This window comes from Trichosurus vulpecula, chromosome 2, assembly GCF_011100635.1.
Source record: "Trichosurus vulpecula isolate mTriVul1 chromosome 2, mTriVul1.pri, whole genome shotgun sequence".
Taxonomy (NCBI): domain Eukaryota; kingdom Metazoa; phylum Chordata; class Mammalia; order Diprotodontia; family Phalangeridae; genus Trichosurus; species Trichosurus vulpecula.
In genome coordinates, this window is record NC_050574.1 from 412,327,464 (window position 1) to 412,349,944 (window position 22,481).

The 22,481-nt window shown below is 39.1% G+C and overlaps 1 protein-coding gene across 1 annotated transcript in view; it reads left to right on the plus strand.

The window, feature by feature from the left end:
* Nucleotides 1-14,862: 14,862 nt before the first annotated feature.
* Nucleotides 14,863-22,481, plus strand: part of CLDN34 (claudin 34) — a 35,090-nt gene continuing 27,471 nt past the window's right edge. The window contains exon 1 of the mRNA XM_036742550.1: nt 14,863-15,083. The gene's annotated coding sequence lies outside the window, so the exon portion shown is untranslated. The remainder of the gene's footprint in view (nt 15,084-22,481) is intronic.

Sequence of the window (22,481 nt, forward strand, 5' to 3'; positions counted from 1 at the left end):
TGCCAAAGATAACTTAGAAAGGCTATAGGAAAGGTCTGTCTCATTTGGGTAAAAGGGGAGTGCAGCCCAGTATAGGTGGTATCTCACCAAGCCAGTGGGAAGCTCTTAACCACAGCACAGATCCGCAACTGAGGCCCTACAGTCCTGCCTCAGAAGGCCAGCGGCACAACAGGCCAGCTGCAAGGCTTTCGGCCCGAGCACAACAGGCAAACTGCCAGCCCCCAAACCTCCAGCACAACAGGCCGAAGTCCCGACACAGGAAGCCAGTGACCAGACCCCTGGCCCCTGATGTAAGAAGCTTGGGACCATGCCCCTTGTACCCCAAGAGCAGAGCTCAACTTTCAAAGTCACAAAATAGGCTAGAAAATAAGCAAAAAAAAAAAAAAAAAAAGGCAAAAAAGAGCCCTGGTCATAAAAAGCTACTACGGCAACAGGGAAGATAAAAACACAAACTCAGAAGAGGACAACAACGTCGAAATGCTTACATTGAAAGCCTTAAAGAGGAATATGAATTAGTTTCAAGCCCAAAAAGTCTTCTTTGAAGAACTCAAAAAGGATTTTTAAAATCGAATAAGAAAAGTAGAAGAAAGTGAGAAAAGAAATGAGAGTAATGCGAGAGAATCATGAGAAAAGAGTCAACAGCTTGGAAAAAGAAAACTCCTTAAAAAGTAGAATTGGCCAAATGGAAAAGGAGGTACAAAAGCTAAGTAAAGAAAATAATTCCTTAAAAATTTGAATTGGGCAAATAGAAGCTAGTGATTCTATTAGACATCAAGAATTAATGAAACAAAATAAAAAAGAATGAAAAAATAGAAGAAAATGTAAAATATCCTCACTGGAAAACCAACTTTGGGCTTGGAAAATAGATTTAGGAGAGATAAGTTAAGAATTACTGGACTACCTGAAAGCCATGATCAAAAGAAGGGCCTTGACAGCATCTTTCAAGAAATTATCAAGGAAAACTGCCCTGAGGTCCTAGAACTAGAGGGTAAAATAGTTATTGAAAGAATCTACTGGTCACCTCCTGAAAGAGATCCCAAAATGAAAACTCCAAAGAATATTATAGCCAAATTCCAGAACTCTCAGGTCAAGAAAATAGTACAAGCAGCCAGAGAGAAACAATTCAAATATTAATGAGCCACAGTCAGGATAACATAGGATTAAAAAACAGCTTCTAAATTACAGGATTGGAGGGCTTGGAATATGATATTCTGGAAGGCAAAGAGCTGGAATTACAACCAAGAATCGACTACCCATCAAAATTGAGCATAGTCTTTCAGGGGGAAAAATGGACATTCATTCTATGAAATAGGGGACTTTCAAACTTGCTTGATGAAAACACCAAAGCTGAACAGAAAATTCAATTTTCAAATACAAGACTCAAAAGAAGCAAAAAAAGATTAACAGGAAAGAAAAAAAAAACATGTTATTAAAAAGGTTAACTTCTACATGGGAATATGATACTTGTAACTCTTAAGAACTGTATCTCTATTAAGACAGTTACAAGGAGTATACATAGACAGAGGTTGTGGGTATAAATTGACTTTGTTGTGATGATATAAATAATTTAATTAAGGGGTAAAAAAAGGATTGTATGGAGAGAAGGGGAAGGCAGAATGGGGTAAATTATATCACACGGAGAGGCACAAAAGACCTATTACAGTAAAGGGAAAGAAGGGAGTGGGGTGAGCATTGTTTTAACCTTACTCTCATTGGATTTGGCTCAGAAAGGGAATAACACACACACTCAGGTGGGTATAGAAATCTATCTTACTCTATAGGGAAGTAGGGGAAGGGGTAAAAAGGGAGGGTAGATGGAGGGAGGCAGTGGTCAGGAGCAAAACACTGGTGAGGAGGGACAGGGTGAAAGGAGAGAGAAAAGTATAAACAGGAAAAATAGGATGGAAGGAAATACACAGTAATCATAACTTTGAATGTGAATGGGATGAACTCTCCCATAAAATGGAAGTAGATCAGCAGAGTGGATTAAAAACCAAAATCCTACAATATTTTGTTTACAAGAAATACATTAGAAGCAGAGAGACAGAGTAAAGGTAAAAGGCTGGAGCAGAATATATTATGCTTCAGCTGAAGTAAAAAAAAAAAAGGGCTAGCAATCATGATCTCAGACAAAGCAAAAGTAAAAATAGATTTAATTAAAAGAGACAAGGAAGGAAACTACATCTTGCTAAAAGGTACCATAAACAATGAAGTAATATCAATACTAAACATATACGTGACAGAAATAATATGATTATTTCAATAGATGTAGAAAAATCTTTTGACAAAAATACAGCTTCCATTCCTATTTAAAACACTAAAGAGGATAGGAATAAGTGGAGCTTTCCTTAAAATAATAGGTAGTATCTGTCTAAAACCAGCAGCTAGCCAATAGATAGAGCTGGGCCTGGAGTCAGGAAGACCTGAGTTCAGATCCTACAGACATTTAGTTTCTGTGTGACCCTGGACAAGTCACCTAACCTCTCTTTGCCCCAGTTTCCTCAAATATAAATTGGGGGGGGGGGGAAGTAATAGCAACCTCCCAAGATCATTGTGAGCATCAAATGAGATATTTTATAACTTGCTTAGCACAATACCAGGCACATAATAGCCTTTACATAAATATTAGCCATTATTATAACAAGGATACTCTAGCAAATGTTAGTATAAGTCTACAGGGGAAAATGGACTCTTCATAGAAGAGACAATTTCTAAGCATTCCTAATGAAAAGAATGGAACTGAATAGACATTTGCAGGACATCTAGGTGACACACTGGATAGAGCACTGGACCTGAAGTCAGGAAGATCTGAGTTCAAATCCAGCCTCAGATACTCACTGTGTGACCCTGGGTAAGTCATTTAACCCTGTTTGCCTCAGTGTCCTCATCTGTAAAATGAGCTGGAGAAGGAAGTGGCAGACCACTCCAGTATCTTTGCTAAGAAAATCTTAAAACAACTGAACAACGCACCCCCCCCCCAAAAAAAAGGCATTTGCAAATGGATATGCAGGTGGTTGTCCTGAGGGAAGTTGAGTTAAGTGAAATGAGTGATGTGTGTGGGAAGAACAATTTCAATGATATCCTAGCTCCAACCCTCACTGGCCATGAGGCAACCCACTTTTTGGATCCTGCATGTCCGTCTCTCTAAGATGGAGATGATAGAATCATGACATTTAGGGTTAGATTAGATTCTAGTATCTCCATTTCAGAGATATGAACACACAGGATCCAAAGTGACATACTCTAACTTCAGATCTGGTGTTCAGATACTTGGAAAGACCATCTCTATAAGGTTTGTATTAAGTTCCATTTCTTCACTTATAAAATAGGGGGTTGGTTTATATGATCTTCCAGTTCCCCCTCCAGCCCTAGAGAGGGGAAATAAGAGACCTGAAATTTTATTAATTCAGGTCGCTCCCCATGAGGTCCTGAGAAATTAAATTACTTGCCATGGGTCACATAGTCAAAATAGTAGCAATAATAATAATAATAACTAGCATTTACATAGCGTTTTAAAGTTTGCAAAGCACTTTCCTTCCATTATCTCATGTGATCCTCATAATCACCCTGGGAGGTATTGTTCCCCTTTTACAGATGGGGAAACTAAGGCAAAGAATGGTTAAGTGACTGATCATGGGTCACAGAGACAAACATGACGCAAGATTTGAATTCGTTCGAAATGGGCTTACAAAGAGTCAGACATGACTGAACAATAACTATATCATTTTACTGAAATTTTGTGGATTTTTTTTCAGATTCTCTTTAAAAGAATGTGTGTTGTTTAGTTGTTTCAGCTGTGTCTGTGTCTTTATGACCCCTCTGGGAGTTTTCTTGGCAAAGATACTGGAGTGGTTTGCCATTTCCTTCTCCAGCTCATTTTACAGATGAAGAAACTGAGGCAAACAGGGTTAAGTGGCTTACCCAGGGTCACCCAACTATTAAGTGTCCAAGGCCAGATTTGACTCCAGGAGATGAGTCTTCCTGACCCCAGGCCTGGCACTCTATCCGCTGCCCTACCACCTAGCTGCCTTAAAAGAATATACCATTTTAATATAACTGATAATAAGGGTTAATAATTTCCAAAAGAGAAATAAACCTCGCTCAACTTATCACGAGGCTTTATTTCTTTTGGACTCATGTCACTTCTATTTGCACACAGACATTATTAGAAATATAGAGTATTTTTACAAAGAGGAAGGGAAAAAAAATACAAAACAAAACCAGGGAGCTAGAAATTCTGAATGCTTTTTTTATAGTGTTGGAAAAGTTCTGAGTGAAAAAAAACTGTAATTATAATATTCTATGATATCATATTGAACAGTATTCTCCAAACTAAGCATTGTAAAATATATAATATCCTTGGGATGGGCTGTGGATTTTCACTGACATCAGGGAGTGCATTTTCCTCAGCAGAGTAATATTCTTAGCCACTTTTAGATGCCTACTCCTTGGAGTACCTGACAAAAATGCATTCTTTATCAGGAGGATTTCTCAAATTCTCTACAGAAAAAAAAAAAAAAAACAACTCTAAACACAGCTGAGAAGACTAGATAAGGTAGATGGCTTATAATTTGCTGTGGCTAAAAATAAAAGCTTCAAAAAGTTCTCTCTGCTCTGGACTGCCTCTATTCCTGAAGGCAAGGGTGAGGTTTGCCTTGATAAGATAAGCTCAGCTTTTCAAGATTAACTCCTGAGTCTTTGATTTTGTGTTTAAAATGGAGCCCTTCACATTTCCTGACTGGGAGCTCATTTCCTGTATTTTCTGACTTTACTGCAAGAATATGAGGCTAAATCCAAAGCTAGAAGCCTTTGCTGATCAACAGGAAACAAGCATGTTTTTCTTCAGTACCAAGTTTGTTGTGTCCAGTCTATTGACTAAATGGTATTATCTCATTCTGTGTTCCAAGAATAAATTAAGAAAAATAATACAAAAGGATAATTTAACAAAAGGCCAAACTCTCCTCATCAGCAAGATTGACGTACCATCTATGAGGAAGGAAGGAGTCCTATTCCTCATTGCTGCCATTTGGAAGAAAAACTAAAGTCTTCTACTAAAGAGCTGTCAGCAGTCAAATTGCCAATGTGGTTGATTTTTTAAAAACTGACATGATTTTTGTTTGTGTGTGGTATTGACACATACTGGCTGACTTTAATCACTGATGATGGTCCAAAACATAAGTGCTGAAATGTTCTCAATTGATAAATGGTCAAAGGATATGAACAGGCAATTTTCGCCATTATACTCACATGAAAAAACGCTCTAAATCACTATTGATTAGAGAAATGCAAATCAAAACAACTCTGAGGTACCATATCATACCTATCAGATTGGCTAACATGACAAAACAGGAAAATGATAAATGCTGGAGAAGAGGTGGGAAAATCGGAACACTAATGCATGGTTGGTGGAGTTCTGAACTGATCCAACCATTCTGGAGAGCAATATTGGAACTATGCACGAAGGGCTATAAAACTGTGTGTACCCTTTGACTCAGCAATACCACTTCTAGGTCTGTATCCCAAAGAGATGATATAAGTAGGAAAAGGACCCACATGTACGAAAATATTTATAGCAGCTCTTTTTGTGGTGGCAAAGAATTGGAAATTGAGGGGATGCCCATCAATTGAGGAATGGCTGAACAAGTTGTGGTGTATGGATATAATGGAATACTGTTATGCTATAAGAAATGATGAGCAGGCAGACTTCAGAAAAACCTGGAAAGATTTACATGAACTGATGCTGAGTGAAATGAGCAGAACCAGGAGAATATTGTATACAGTAATAGCCACATTATATGATGACTGACTTTGATAGACTTGTCTCTTCTTAGCGATCTAAGACAACTCCAAAAGACTCATGAAGAAAATGCTGTCCACATCCAGAAAAAGAACTATGGAATCTGAATGCATATCGAAACATATTATTTGTTCTCTCTTTTTTTGTTTCTTTTTTCTTGTGGTTTCTCCCATTGGTTCTAATGCTTCTTTATAACATGACTAATGTGAAAATAGGCTTAATATGAGTGTACATGGTTGAGCCTATATCAATTTGCATGCTGTCTTGGGGTGGGGGGAGGGGAGAGATGAGGAGAAAATTTGGAACTCAAAATCTTATGGAAGTAAATGTTGAAAACTAAAAATAAATTAAACTTAAAAAAAAGAAATGAGGCAAAAGATGGCCTCATTTGATTACTAGAAAAAAAATCAAACTGGGAGGGAAGATCCACAGGGTTTCTGGCCAGAATAGAAATAATTGCTATTTGTGCTCACTCTGAGCCATCAAAACCCAAACAATGACCAAATGAAGTTTTGGCCAATCTGCGAGAGCCAGAGTGTTTTAGGTTTAAGGCTTGGTCAAGTAGCTCCATTTGACTCAGTACCACACACATAGTAAATGCTTAAAATGATCATTGTTTAACTGATTAATGGATGGTCCCCATCCAATAACTTTTAGGAAGGGAAAATGGTCCTGAAGGAGTAGAGTTCATTGTGGCTTCAGCTAGGGGTGGGGGCAGCTTTGTGGGAACTAGGTGGTCCAAAGGCTAGAGTAGTGGAGGGGAATGTATCCAGGAACTTAATAAATGTTGACTGAATTTATATTGAAATCAAAATTGACAAAAGGCCATAAGAGCTATTTTATCTTAAAGACCAAGAAAGCATGGAGGAGTTTCTATTTGCCCGGAAAACAGTTTGATTTCAGTTTTCACTCTTCCAAGTGCTGGATTTGAGAGCAAGACCTGTATCCAAATCCTAGACGTGCTATTTACTACCTATTTGACCTTGAACAAGTGATTTCACATCATTGATCCTTAATCCCATCATCTATAAAATGACAGGATGTGATTAAATTATCTCTAAGTTACATTCTAGGTCTAAATCTGTTATTAGCCTATGACTGGTGAAGGAAGTATTTATACTGAAGAAATCACAGAGCCATGAAAGAGACCATCTCATGTAATCCAAGAGTGTGGTCCCTATCAACCAATCAAATCTGCAAAAACCTGGATACTTACACTATTTAGAGTGTGTAGTGGGGTGTTGATAGTTATATGCATGCCCAAATCTCAATGGACCTGTAGGGACAGTACGTGGAAACTATACAAAAAAAAAAAGCTTCCCAAATCAAAAGGCTGTTTTCAATCTCCACCCTCACCCTTAGATTCTGCAACTCCATTCTTTTTTTTATTATAAATTTATTTTTATTTTCAGTTTACAACACTCAGTTCCAAATTTTCTCTCCTTTCCTCTCCTCCTCCCTTCTCCCCGACAGCACGTAATCCAATGTAGGTTCTACATATAATCTTCACATTGAACTTATTTACATAATAGTCCAGTTGTAAAGAAGAATTATAACCAATGGAATGAATCACGAGAAAGAAGAAACAAAAGCAAAAAAGAAGGAAAAAAAAGAGAGAGAGCAAATAGTTTGCCTCAATCTGTATTCAGACGCCATAATTCTTTCTCTGGATGTGCATAGCTTTTTCCATCATGAGTCTTTTGGAGCTGACTTTGAATCTTGCATTGATGAGAGGAGCCAAGGCTATCAAAGTTAGTCCTTACAGATACCGTGTGTCTGTAATCATGTATAATGATCTCCTGGTTCTGCTCCCCTCACTCCGCATCAGTTCATATAAGTCTTTCCAGGTTATAATGAAGTCCGTCTGCTCCTCATTTCTTATAGCACAATACTATTCCATTACATTACACAATTTGTTTAGCCATTCCCCAACTGATGGGCATCCCCTTGATTTCCAATCCTTTGCCACCACAAAAAGAGCTGCTGTAAATATTTTTGTACATACTGGTCCATTTCCCACTTGTGTGATCTCTTTGGGATGCAGCCCTACAAGTGGTATTGCTGGCCAAAGGATATGGACATTTTTATAGCCCTTTGGGCATCTGCAACTCCACTCTTCCCAAATATCCCGGACTTCTGTCTCACAAGTAAGAAGACTCAGTCCACTTAAGGAAGAGGCCAGCTGTAGCCTGAGAAGGTAGGCAGAAAAAGGGAAGTGAAGAAGCAAGGGCCAACTGAGGGCAGATTTCCTAGTAGTAACTTCTTGGACAGTGAGGAACTATTTAATTAAATTCTCAGGACTTTAAACCAAGCCATATAGAACTCGACACTTTACTTTTGACGAAGCATAACAAGGAAGAGATACAAGGTAATAAATCCACGGACTGTCTCCGAGGTAAGTAATTCTATAAAGATATCTCTGATGTTAAATGGATTAGGTTACCACAGGTTTTTAAGCCATTAAAACTAGATTTGATTTCCTCGAAAGTTTCAGCTTTGTAAAAGTGTCATTTCAAGCATTTGAAAGCCTGCTTAGGTGGAAAACATAGTGTCTTGTCCCCAAGAACCAAAGGAGATTCTTTAAGGGCCCACAATGATTCCGTCACTTGGGAGAAAGGAGCTGAAATCTGAAAGTAATAGAATGGGGGTAGGTAGGCAGACAGGGGACTTTTCTAAATTCACTCCCTCCATGGGATTAGGAGCCAAAGTCTGGGAAGCGGCTTTCCAGCTGGGTTATTGTAGACAACATCTTCTTCTGTAGGATCGTATGATGATGTCTGTAGAGCTGGAAAAGGACTCAGTCCAATCCCCTCATTTTACGCATGAGGGTACTGAGGCTCAGAGAGGCCACAGAAATGGCAGAGCTTGTGATCAAGCCTTTTCCTCTCTTTCTTTAGTAGGAGTTAATAATCATAAAGATCCCACTGTTAGTCCCAGGCTCTTTTTGGCAAATACTCTGCAAGTCACTTGAAGAACCTAAGGCAAGTCTTGTCAAGAATTAATTAAGGAATAATTTCTTATGTGTCCCCTGAAAGCAGAGAATAGATGCTCATGCAGGTTTCGGGGACACTTCTGTGGATTATTTAACCTGCCTACCAAATACTGAAGTATGGTATGATAGTAACCCTTTTTTTGACCATCTGATCATATGTCTTCTGCTATCACTCTTCTTTCAGAATATTCTCTTGTCCCTGAGTTGTGCGGTTGTGGTTTGTCCTTCATTCTCAAAGCACACCTGGAAAGCAGAGCAGGGTAGGTGCTATTATCTTTTATTTTAAGTAAAATAACATACGATTTTTTAAGCAACTTAAATAAAATAAGACTTTAGTTCTTTTAAATAAAACCTCTGACTTATGATTTCATTTGTTAGGAAAACTCCCATTGAAATGAACCTTTCTGTTCTTGAGATGTTGAGCAGTGCCTTTCCTGCATCTTAGGGCCTTAGAGATTTGCCTAAGGCACCAGGAAATGATGGGACTTGCCCAAGGTCACAAAGCCAGTTAGTGTCAGAAGGGCAAACGGAACCCAAGTCTTCCTGCCACAAAGGCCCGCTCCCATTTGCTATCTTACAGTGCCTCTCCCGTTGGCTTCTTTTTTTTTTTTAGAGGGGTGGGGGGAGGCAGGGCAATTGGGGTTAAGGTCACACAGCTAGTAAGTTTGTCAAATGTCTGAGGTCGGATTTGAACTCAGGTCCTCCTGACTCTAGGGCCGGTGCTCTACTCACTGTGCCACCTAGCCGCCCCCCTCAGCTTCTTTTTTAACGTTAACAGCTGGCAATAAGCTCTTGATGGTCTACAAAATACATGTTTGATACAAGAAACTTGTGAGGTAGGTAATGCAGATATTATTTTCCTTTTTTTTGCAGATGAGAAAATTTAATAGTCAAGGGAGGTTAAGTAATTTACTTAAGGTCCCAGATAGGGTGGAGGGCTGGAATTTGAACTTTTCAATCTCCCTGTGCCGGATCTAGAGATCTCTTTCCATTAGGCTTGAGTGTTATGACAACAGCTGTCTTTTACACTTGAGGAGGGCTGATATGTGCCAGGGATTTGGGCAATCCTTAGTATTGTGGGGTAGAACCCCCATTCTGGGGGAAAGAGGGTTGAAAACAAAATCCAAGTGAATAGAAAGCAGAGGCCGAGATGAGTTAGGAGCCAGAGGTTCTCTGCATAATCAAGCCTCAGAGCCCAGTGCTTGTGGGAGGTCCCTCCCTTCTCCCCTTCCAGCAGCTGAGATAAGTTCTCCTGGACTTCAGGTCTGCCAAGGTCTTTCAGGCACCTCTAAAGTCACTGGTCATGGAGGTTTAGAAGTCCTACACTCGATCTCTGTTTGAACAGATCTGACATTCCAAAAATTCTCCTCCCGACCTCCTGCCCCTATCTTGCACCCAATTACCACAACCTCTGTTTCAAGTCTCATTGCTTTGACCCTTGGGAATATCCTGTTGTGGTACCTTCTTGTTCTCTGTCTTCCCCTTTCTAAGACAGCTAGGTGGTGCCATGGAAGGATAGAGCACTGAGCTTGGAGTCAGACAGACCTGAGTTCAAATCCAGCCTCAGACACTTACTGATGCCTGGGAAAGTCACTTCACCTCTGGCTGTATTTCTTCAGTTGTAAAATGAGGATCATAATGCAGTGAGGATAGAATGAAATAGTATTTGTAAAGCAATAAGCACAGTATAAGTGTTTAATAAATGCTTTTTCACTTCCTCTCTTTTTCATCTCTTTCTCCTCTCTCCTCTCCTGATTCTTTCCTCCACATCCATTGTAATGTGAAAATTTTTTCTCCCTCCACTTACTCTCCTAAACTGGCATTTGAGTTACTCTCCTCTCTGGGCCTATGACCTGGGCCTAGCTCCCTAAACCTCAAGTCCTCAAGTGAGCAAGCATTTATTAAATGCCTGCTGTGTGCCCAGGCACTGTGCTAAATGCGGGGAATGCCAAGAAAGGCAAAATCAGTCCTTGCCATCAATAAGCTCACAGTCTAGTGGGGGAAACAACGTGTAAACAGCTCTGTACAAACAAAACAAATGCAGGATAAATTGGAGATAATCTCAGAGGGATGTCTTCCCTGAGCCTGACTCTCTCCATTTAATTTTATTTTTTTTGACGGATGAAGGCAAGGCAATTGGGGTTAAGTGACTTGCCCAAGGTCACACGGCTAATAAGTGTGTCAAGTGTCTGAGGCCGGATTTGAATCCATTTTATTTTTAGCAAATGATCTTCCCCCAAACTGACTTTGTCTTCTACTGACTCTGTGCCCTCTGGAATCAATAACAGACCCGAGATAACATAATCTGGGGTTAATAGAGCCAACTGTCCACACCCAGACACCTTTCCCTGTTCACAGATACTATCTCTACCTGCCTCTTTGCTCTCCTATTGGTGCACCTGCCTCCTCACCCCATGGCCAAGGGAGTAGTTTACTAGAACATAGACTCATTTACAAAGTACCTTTACATACACATAATAAAAGAACATATTTGCCCACCCCCAATAGCAGGAACTGGCATGATACCCTCTGTCCTGGGAGCTTTCTCTGATTCTGCCCAGCCTGAGGCAATCTCTTTTACTGAATCTGAATCATATTTTGTTACCTCTCTTACTCCAAAGTTTTTTCATGAACTGTAGGCACTGGCCTACATGTCTTATCTCTTCTACTTCGATTGTAAGCTCCATGGGATAGGGATGAGACTTATTTTTCTTTGTCTTCCTTGCCTTGCTTAGCTGTATGCACTCCATAAATTTATTTGTTTGATGAATTCATGAAATGGAAAAATCTTATATTGATGTTTGGAAGAAAGGTAGTTCCCCATTATCCATGGTAATTAATAGATCCCTAAAAGAGATAATGAAAAATTAAGAGTTAAACTCTTAATTAAAAGTATCTCTAATTGACAAGGCCTCTTTCCTTACCCTTGAAGCAAAATTACCTGCTGTCAACAAAATCACAACTGTCAGCATGTGCCTTCTGAGGCTTCCACTAAATTATTGTGGTTTGCATGCCATTGCCTTCCTTACCATTACTTCCAGAAATAGTAGATCACAGACCAAAGATAATGTTGGAATAGAGAAAGGGTTCCAGGATCCATCTGCATAGCTGGTTAGTGGATGAGCAAAAGTGGCTCTCTGGTGTGGGAGTGAGCAAGTCTCATATGGATAATTGGGAACTGGCCTTACTACATAAGTTAAAATAATAACAATTATTACTAACTCTTTACCTCAGCCAATAGAGAGACCCCACTTGTGGCCACCAATGTTTCAGGGAAAATGCCATCATCATATGAAATAGACACCCATGCGGTTATGCTGTAGAGAGATATACCTCTATGCCTCTTGTCTACCAGAAATCTCCTTTTTAAAGATAATATTGCAGCATGACGTAATTACCTATAGATAGCCTCTACAACTTGAATGTTAAAAATTCAGTTCTGTCATTAACATTTCCTTGTTGTATTTGTTCAGTAGTGCCCGATTCTTCATGACTCCATTTGGAGTTTTCTTGGCAGAGATACTGGATTGGTTTGCCGTTTCCTTCTCCAGCTCATTTTACAGATGAGGAAACTGAGGCAAACAATCCCAGGGTCACATAGTAAGTGTTTGAGGCCAGATTTGAAATCAGGAAGATTAATCTTCCTGTCTTCAGGCTCTGCACTCTGGACACATTGTGTCACCTAGCTGCCCAAACATTTCTTTGGATGGTAGCTATTTTATTGTGAAGACAAGAAGGAGTTGCCACTAAAAATGTAGTGAAGACTCATTCTACATTTTCTCCCTTCCTTTTTTTGGTGACATTTGAACTCCAAATCATAGCCAAAGGATATTAAGTAAAATTGTATCTCCTATAAAACACTTTGTCCCCCAAATGACTCATTTCCTGTATAGAAAAATTTGATTCAACTAAGATTAACTAACATTTAAGTACCTACTATGTACACAACACTATGCTAGACTCTAAAAAAGATTAAGACAAAAATGAAGCTGTACATGTCCTCAGAAGGCTTACATTTTACTTGAGGGAAACACCATGTAGACAGATGAGTAGAAATCAGGTAATTTGAGGTGGTAGTGAGCATAAAAATTGTGCAGGGAGTAGGGGTAGGGGGAGAACCAGGTTTGTACTTCTGTAGAAAATGGCAGGGAGGGTTGCCAAAAAGGGCCAGAGTCTCCCATTGCATCCTGGGCCATCTCCAGGCATCCTGGTGAATATCAGGCCACTGCACCCAGATGCCTCTGGAGGAGAAAGTGAGGCTGGTGACCTTACACAGCCCTCCCTCACTCAAATCAGTCAACTGCAAGTCATGTCCTCATTTCCCTGATGCCATGGTCCTTTTCAAGAATGAAGGACAAACACAACCACCAACAACAGAAAATGGCTCCTGACTTAAGCCTTCAAGAAAGCTATGGATTTTTAAAAGACTTAGAAGTAAAAGGAGTGTATCCCAAACTCTGTAAGGATAAAGAAATAGGAAATGGAAAGTCAAATTTGGGGTGTAGGTAGTAGTTTAGTTTAGCTGAAAGATAGACTATGTAAAGTGACATAGTATGAAATGTCTAGAGAGGTAGATGGGACTCAGACTGTAGAAGCCTTTGAACGTCAGGAAAGGAGATTGTAATTTATCCGGGAGGAAGAAATAGGAAGTCACCAAAATTCCATCGTCAAGCATTTATTACAGATTTGTGCTAGTGGGAGTGACATGATCAGACTTGTGCCTTGAGGGAGAAGAAGGAAGAGGAGGAGGAGGGAAAATGATGATGATGATGATGAAGAAGAAGAAGAAGCAGAAGAAGAAGCAGCAGAAGAAGAAGAAGCAGAAGAAAAAGAAGAAGCAGAAGCAGAAGAAGCAGAAGCAGAAGAAGAAGCAGAAGAAGAAGCAGAAGAAGAAGCAGAAGAAGAAGAAGAAGCAGAAGCAGAAGAAGAAGAAGAAGAAGAAGAAGAAGAAGAAGAAGAAGAAGAAGAAGAAGAAGAAGAAGAAGTAGTAGTAGTAGTAGTAGTAGTAGTAGTACTGGTAGTAGTAGTAGAACTTGTTGTTGTTGTAGTTGTAGTTGTAGTATTTATATAGTAACTACTATGTGCCAGGCCCTGTGCTAAGCACTTTGCAGATATCATCTCATTTGATCCTTACACAACCCTGGAAGGTAGGTGCTGTTATTATTCCCGTTTCATATATAAGAAAACTGACAGCTATGAGGAAGATACTTTGTATTACTTTGTTCATACTTTTTACTTATTTGTGCACATGTTATTTTCACCCAGTAGAATGTAAGTTTCCTGAGGTCACAGACTTTGATTTTTATCTCTGTATCCCTTGCACCTAGCACAGGGCCTTGTATGTAGTAGGGTAGTAAGACCTTAATAGATGTTTGTTCAATTGAATTGCACTGAAGAGTCGTTGTTCTTGTTTTGGGGTCACAGACGGCAGCCATTTCCTGTTCTTAATAATTAGCATTACTTTTTTTCATTTACCTCCGATTCCCTTGTGTGTGTATGGATGCAAGACATCTAAAACCTAGGCTCATTCTAAGAAGGGTAAGAGTTTGTCTTTGGACCAAGCAATGCCGTCTTACCTAAATTCTTACTTGACAGTTGTTCTGAAATATATCTCAATCAAATTTGTTTCATTAAATAAAAACTCAGTATGATTACTATTCAATTAATTCACAATATACTGCAACTCACACATCCTAGGCTTAAATACGTTAGAAGTTGCTGCCTTTTCTGCTACATCTTTACTCAGTTCAACAAACATAAGATGAGAGGGGACAGGTTTAAAAGATGGCTCCTTGGTTTGTGAAAGATGTAAACTACTGTACAAATTGTTCCTCTATACTATATATATGTATATGTGTATATATATATGCATATATATATACACATATATATAACACATATATATGTATTTAGAAAATTAGTTGGCAAAAGAGCATCAGTAAAAAGGAGTTTATATAGAGAGGATAGGGAATGCCAAGTGGTGAGATAAGGCTACATTATGACAGGACATGTTGTGGCAGTTTAGGGCTTAGCAACAAAGAATATAGATTGTGAGGACAGTGGAGTAGAATGTACACACATTTGAATAGAAGCCTGGAAAGGACTGGAAGGACTTGGGATTGAAATAGAGTCTCTTTGTCTTGAATCAGATTTTACAACCAGTTACAATGGGGATCCAGTGGCGAAGAATTGGTGAGGATCTGAAAGAGAAGATTCCATTTCAGTCAAGCAGGGTTATATGTATTAGCCTCTTGCTTTCCTTCAGCACCTGTTACCTCGGAGCACATTTCACTGGTTAGTGAAGAATCATTCCGAACATTTATGGTTTGAATCTTTTGTCTTTCAAGTCTTTGTTTCAAAAATTAGTTTTTGTTAATTGGCTGTATTTTGATTAGATATTTTAGTACAGATTTCCCATGTTTCTCATAAGGAGTTAGGTTCACGTAGTGCTTTGAAAACAGATTTTAAGCTCCTGGAGGGCAGAGACTATCTTTTCCCTCTTTTTATATTCCTATATTATATTCCACAGTTTAGTACAGTGCCTGGCACATAGTAAATATGTAATAAATGTTTGTTGATTGATTGGTTCCCAAACACCCATCTTCTATACTGCAAGGTAGAATAACCATAATTTTTTTCAGGCGATCACAGAAACATTACCAGTGAGGAGGCATTGTTTTCCAATAAATCGAATCCATCTTTGCAATCTCACCTTTTTTTGATCTTTTGCAGTGTTCCTCGGGATGCTACTGAAGGGATTGTCCTGATGAAATCTTACTTATCTTCTGAAACTATATAGTGTGATGCATTACTTTGTTTTCTCTTGGGGTCCTATCTTATGTTTCACATGTCATATAGTAGTAGCTTAATAAATGCTTGGGGGATGGATTGAGTCAACCTTTCCCATGACGTCTTCTGTGTATCAGATCTCTTTACCATTTTCACACATTATGATTCTTCTAACACAACCTCCTTTCACTTTTTCTTTCTCTTATGCCTTGTTTCCTGGTTTGGTGGTGAAAAGAAAATGGTTGAGGGGGGAATGTAATTATCAGAGTGTAATATTCAGATTCCATCTGTCTCCCCTTATAAAGGTTTCTTGGTAATTTTCTGTTACCACAAAAGTCTTCATCCAAGTTCTCCTTACATAATACTATAATATATTAACAATATATTAACATCTCTGTTTTGTGTATAAGACAGGGAGCATTTATAAGATCCTTCATTGCCTGTATTTCACCTAAAACTAAGATTTTCTTATGAACTTGTGATGTTATTAATAGTGTATTTCTCACCTACATCAGTAATCACTGTTGAGATATTAAATTCACAAACAGAATCAAGAACCTGATGAGGACACTACAGTACCATTTATTTCACTACTGCATTTTTGGGGATTTCTTAGATAACATGTGGTTGGATGACTGTAGAATTCGAGATAGATGATCTCCAATGGTACCTCTTGACTGAATCAAATTTTCTTTTTGTAATAACTCAGTACAAGGTGCTGACCAGTGAGAATGAATTATTTTATGTCAGGGAGAAAAGTATCTGAAACACCCAGGTAGAAAAAATCTTTCCATAGACCAATTTCACTAATGAATATTAATACAAAAATTTTAAATAAAATATTGGCAAAGAAAAATCTTTCCAAAACCGTTAGCAGAACATGGTAAATGCATGTCTACAAATATATCAGTTCAGGTATAGCAACCTTTGTTTATGTTGTAAAAAGCAAATACCCTGCTTACAGAGTCAAGGATGCTCCTATAAGAAAAAGGGCCACCTGAGAAAGCATATTGTTTACTGCCACAGTGGTTGACAATGCCTGCTGTTGGGTGATTTTAATTATTTACATGAGAAAGCCCAAGAGTTGTATCATATTCAACAGGTCAATGACAAGATGCTTCAGGATTCAAACAGTGTGCATTGCCCAACAGAATGTAAGCTGCTTGAATGAAGGCAGGGAATACTTTGCTTCTGTCTTTGTGTCCCTGATGCCTACCACATATAAAGTACTTAATAAATGTTGTTGAACTTAACTGAAATGAACTGAATTGAACTGAATTATTCATAAATGCCAGCAAAGGTCAAGACAAGGTCCTATTCTGACTGTGGTATATCGATAAACGGAAAAGATGTTGACTTCATCAATCAGACAACTATAAAACAAGTATTTAAAACCTCCCAGAATTTCTTTTATTCAGTCATCTCATAGCCACCTATAAAAGGAGATTCTGTGGTAGAGGAGTCACTGATGTTTTTGGGGATTATAGATTTAAAACTGGAAGATATCTTACAGGCCATCCAGGCAAACTCTTTTATGTGACATAAAGTCAAGATTATTCATCACCAATGACAGTGAAGGCACCATGACTGTACTTTGACATCTGACTTTGACATGGTATGAGAAAGAGACACATATAATAAGACATATGTTTTCAGATATGGCCAAGGTGTGGATTTGTTTTACTCAACTGGATTTATTTGTTACAAGGGTTTTCTTTTTCTTTTTTTTTTCTTCAGTTTGGGGGCAGGGAAGCATCTCTGTAACTAAATCCGTCTCAAAGTAATTAGTTCATATCCAAGAAACCAGTTGAAGGCTTTTGGATTCTTACTGAGGTTCTATTTTAGTGTAGGTCTAAGAATTAAAACTACAGGAACATTAATTTGTCCATAAGGTAACATAACAAGATGATTCCTAGAAATATAAAGTAGAAAGAAGTTACAGTTAATAGGAATTTCTTCAAAATAGATTCATTTATAAAATGCTACCATTCTTCCAAAAATGAAACCCCAAATTGAACAAAATCAGTAAATATTTAACACTGAAATTTACTAATCAGTCACCAGGTATTAAGTTCTCATTATGTGTTAGGTAGGGCAGCTAGGTCACTCAGTGGTTAGAGTACCGGACCTGAAGTCAAGAAGACTCATCTTCCTGAGTTCAAATCTGGCCCCAGGTGTGTGACCCTGAGCAAGTCACTTTACCCTACTTCCTTCAGTTTCCTCATCTGTCAAATGAGCTGGAGAAGGAAATGGCAAAACACTCCAGAATCTTGGTCAAGAAAACCCCAAATGGGTCACAGATAATTAGACACAACTGAAACAACTGACCAACAAAAATGTGCTAAGCATTGAGGATACAAGATACTAACCAAATTGCAATACACTGTAGGAATATAGCATTCTGAAGTTGGTCTGGTTCTGATGAAAAGGAACAATTTATCTGTCTCTAAACATTTCATCTTTAAGAATATGGAATTATACCCAAATATGGTTATCTCACAGTTATATAAGCTTACTATGTAATCAATTTTGCTTTATGGGACTAGATTTCCATTTATTAGGGACTTAGCATTTTGATGTGGCATGGTACTTTATAACTGTTAAAAGTTCTTCTTCACTTATACATCCTATGAAGAAAGAGTCTCTGCTGCCAGCGGCTGTGGTGCCAAAATGGCTGGAGATGGCCAAATACCTCGGAGAGTGAAAAGAAAAACACAAAACATGGCCCAGGCAGAAGAGTAAAGAACAGCTCCATTTATTATGCAGAGGAACAGGGCTTATATACCCTTTTAGGCAAGCAGAATCAACAAATCCACGTGCGAGGCATTTGCATAATGCATGACTTCCTCCTGCTTAGTTCCCCTTTTGCCATAAACAATATTGTGTTAATGGCCCATAGGTGGTATCTAGCACGTGTGTGCTGTGGGGGTTTTGGAGAGAGCACGTGTGTACCGAGGAGGCTTGAAGAGCTTTCATCCTGAGCAACACATGTATGCCGAGGGAGGGATGGAGAGCCCACATGCCGAGTTATCAGCCCAAGGACAAGAACAGGCCTCTGGCCTGTATCTAATTCCAGAATGAACTTTCTCAGAGCTGGCCCTCTACATCTCCCCCCTTTTAATTAAGATGGAGCTTAAGTTAATGACGAGTCAAATAATGACTTGTAGAAAACAGGGATTTATGAGACACAGTAGTGTTAGGAAGCCAAACAAGGGAAGAAAGTGGCAACAAATGTTGTTTAACGGGTTGACTTGTTTTAGGACTTGCAATAACTCATTGGTAACGCCTTCAGGATCAATTCCTGGGGCTTTGCTGTGTTCAGTTAGGTGGGTAACAAATTCTAAGTCACTTATAGCTCATGTCACATTATAATTATGCCATAAATTTGCAGATACAAAGAAATAGGGATATGAGAGACAAGCTTGTACATAGTAATCCCCTTTCGAATAAATATGGGAAGAATTGATTGACGCGTTGACAAATCAAAGGGGGCAGTCCCCTTACGAATATAGATACATACAGTCAAAAAACGATTGACTCTTTAAGATTCACTTATACAGCTGTCTGGCAAGGAACACTGTCAGTGAAATGCTCTGGTCCTTAGCATCTGCTCCAGCACTGCATCCCAGCATCCTCTTCTTCTTTTCCTGTAGGAACCAGCTTTCTGTCCATTCTCCTACAAGAGTGATCTTAGCACAATGCATAACATTCAAACATTGCTTAAGGAATATTTACAAAGTGAGCCCTAAGTGGCTCTCATGCATTTCTACCGTTGTTTATAAAGCTTTACTAAGTTGGTAATAACAAAGTTTCTAGTTACTGCAGAATTCCTAGATGTCACAAAGTTTCCTAGTCAAAAGGGTGTTGTAATAGAATCTCACGTTGGTAACAGTTGGACATCTTAAGGTGAGTCTTAAGCAGGTTGTATAATTTTTTGCATATGTTCTAGTTCTAGATATTGCCCAGTAGAGTAACACAAAAAAGCTCAGACCTCCACCTGTTAACAGTATAGGATCACGTTCCCTCTGAGTAGCTTGTGGCATTTCTCTCAGATACAGATTCAATAGTAGACCCAAATTCAAAGCAAAATTAATTATGGTCCCAAGTGCCTTTTGCCCCAAGTTTCACCAATCACAGACTTGCAATAAGCAATAAAGATTTGCCAGGACTCACATGCATATAAGGGATTTAATTAAACATCTTTCCTTCTCAAATTTTAACTTGTCCTGGTGATAAAGCCAATCAGAATCTTTTCTATATATTGTACTAAATCTTCAATTTCTCAGCAAGCCAAGTTCATTGTTTAGAATTTACATAACTCAAAGAAGTTCTTTTCTCCAGACTGATGACCTTGCCCATGCCCAGGAAGGGGTTAATACTGGCACCCTTTGCCTGCTGCCCTCCATACAGGAGGACTATCCTGAATGGGCGGAACCAATCTTCTTCTTATCCTTTTTTCCTGCGCTTCTACCCCCCTTTTTTTTCTAAGAGAATTTTAATGTCCTTGTTACATCTTTCTTCTTAATATGTTGGAATTCATAGACAGCATGTTTGCTATCAGATATAATGTTAAGTGGTTACCTTGATACATTATTAGAAAAACTTGCCAGTCAAGGTCATTAGCTAGTAAAAGTTCGACATGTTCTTTAGTATGTGGCTGATGAACAGCATGTGGTCTGTTCCCTGTCAGCAATGTGACTCTTTTTATGCTTTTCTGAAGGAGTTTAGCAACCTTTTGAGGGTAAGGAGAAATGCTTCTTGAGAAATGGCAAATAAATACATTATATGATGTCATTTTGTTGGTGTAAAGCCCCAAAAGGAATTTTTGGTGTAGGAAGAATAGTAACTTCTAGCAGGTGCTTGGGATCAATCCTATGTGTTTGGCACTTTTGGAGAGCCTCCTCAACTCTTGTCAGTGGCTGTGAGGCTTGTGGGGTTAATTGTCAAGGAGAACTGGGGTGTGGATCTCCCCTTAAGATCTTGAATAGTTCTCCCAACTCTTGGGTACTTATTCGTAGGTGAGGACGAACCCAATTAATATCTCCAAGCAGTTTTGGAAAATCACTGAGTGTCTTAAACTCTTGTCTACGAATAGAAATTTTTGTAGGTGTTAATGATGTGGGACTCAGTGTCTGCCCTAAATACAGCAAGTTGTATTTTGTCTGGGGCAATGAAGAGTCTGTAAATTTTAATTGTACCTCAGTTTCCTGAAAAATGAGGCTCAAAATCTCTGCCTGTGGATATCAGCATAGTATGTCATACATGTAATGAATGAGATAAGCTTTGGGATATTTCTCACTTATAGGTTGTAAAGCTTGTGCAATGTGTTGTTGACAGATGGTGGGACTATTTTTCATCCCTTGTGGCAGGACTTTCCATTGTAATCTCTTGTGAGGTTCCTTGAGATTAAACAGAATCTGTGGGATGTAATGGAATAGTATAGAACCAATCTTTTAAATCTATAATCCATAAAGGCCAGTCCCTGGATATCATGTTAGGTGTGGGGAGTCCTGGTTGAAGATTTCCCATATTTTCCATTCTATCACTAATTTTTATCAAATTGGTAAGCATTCTTCATTTTCCAGATTTCTTTCTTATAGGGAAAATAGGAGAATTCCAAGGACTGTTGGAGCTTTCAATGTGCCCCGCCTTTAACTGTTCATTAACAAGGGCCTGTTATTGTTTGACCCATACCGGGAGCCCATCCTTCTAGGTTATCTTAGATATCCTAGTCTTAGAATTTATGACAGTGGCCCTTCCTAAAAATCCTGGGGGAGGGGGGGTGAGATTGTATGGTGACCTTCATATATCCCAAGGTCTCTGCCCCATAGATTTATAGGTAGATGTGATAAAACATATGGTCTGAGTTTTCCTTTCTGTTTCTCTACCTCCCAGCTTAACCATCCTGCACTTTGTTTTGGGATGGTGACCATCCCTACTCCTTGCAGTGACATATCACTTGTTATTAGTGGCCAGACTTTTGGCCAGAGTTGGTCTGTGATGATTGATTTGTCTGCTCCAGTATCTATCAATCCTTCAAATTCTGTGCCTTCTATTTTTTTTTTATTTTCCAAGTTGGTCTTTTTTTTGTAATATCTTGTACCCAGAAAGCCTCTCTTCCTGTGCTTCCAAATCCTTGTGAGCCCTGAACTTTCTGAAAATAATTCCCTGTGGTTTCATATTTATCTATTCTCTCCCTCTATCCTATATGTAATAAAATTTTGATTTCTCCTGTAATCTGAATCTACTAACCTGGGGACTATAATGAGCCCTCTGAGGGAGGAGCTACTATGTCCTATAAGGAGTCCCGTTGGTAGGGTAGGCAGTGGGCCATATAAACTATGGCAGATAGAGATAGTGTAGTCATTTGCACTCTGCCTGGGGTAGCATGAAGGAGGTCTTTTACGATGAGGGGTAAAGTGTGTTTGTAGTTGGAACCGTCTGAGGGGGAACTAGGGAAAGGGTGGCCCCTATTGTTTGCCGGGGCCAGGGCTGGCCCTGAGAGCAGTTTCCCCGAATTCAAGCAGCATTCTGAATGCCCAACGGTTCCCTTTCCACACCTAAGGCACGGTGTGGTTGGTCGAGAGGTGGAACTTTTCTGTATCCCTTTATGTGGTGCTCTACATTCCTTTTTCATGTGTCCGGGCTTTCCAATGTTATAGCATTTTAAAATGGTTTTGGCTGCTGTTGATTAAAAGCAGCGGCTACTACCTCAGTGTGCCCAGTTTTGGCATCTTTGAATCATCTCAGAGATGGTCATACGAGAACCCCCACCTAGCAGGGCTTTCTTACAATCTGCATTACAATTTTCAAATGCCAACTTTTGTAACAATATATTGGCAGCTTCAGTGTCCCCTACATTCCTTTGGATGGCTTGTGTGAGTCTATTAAGAAAATCTGGGA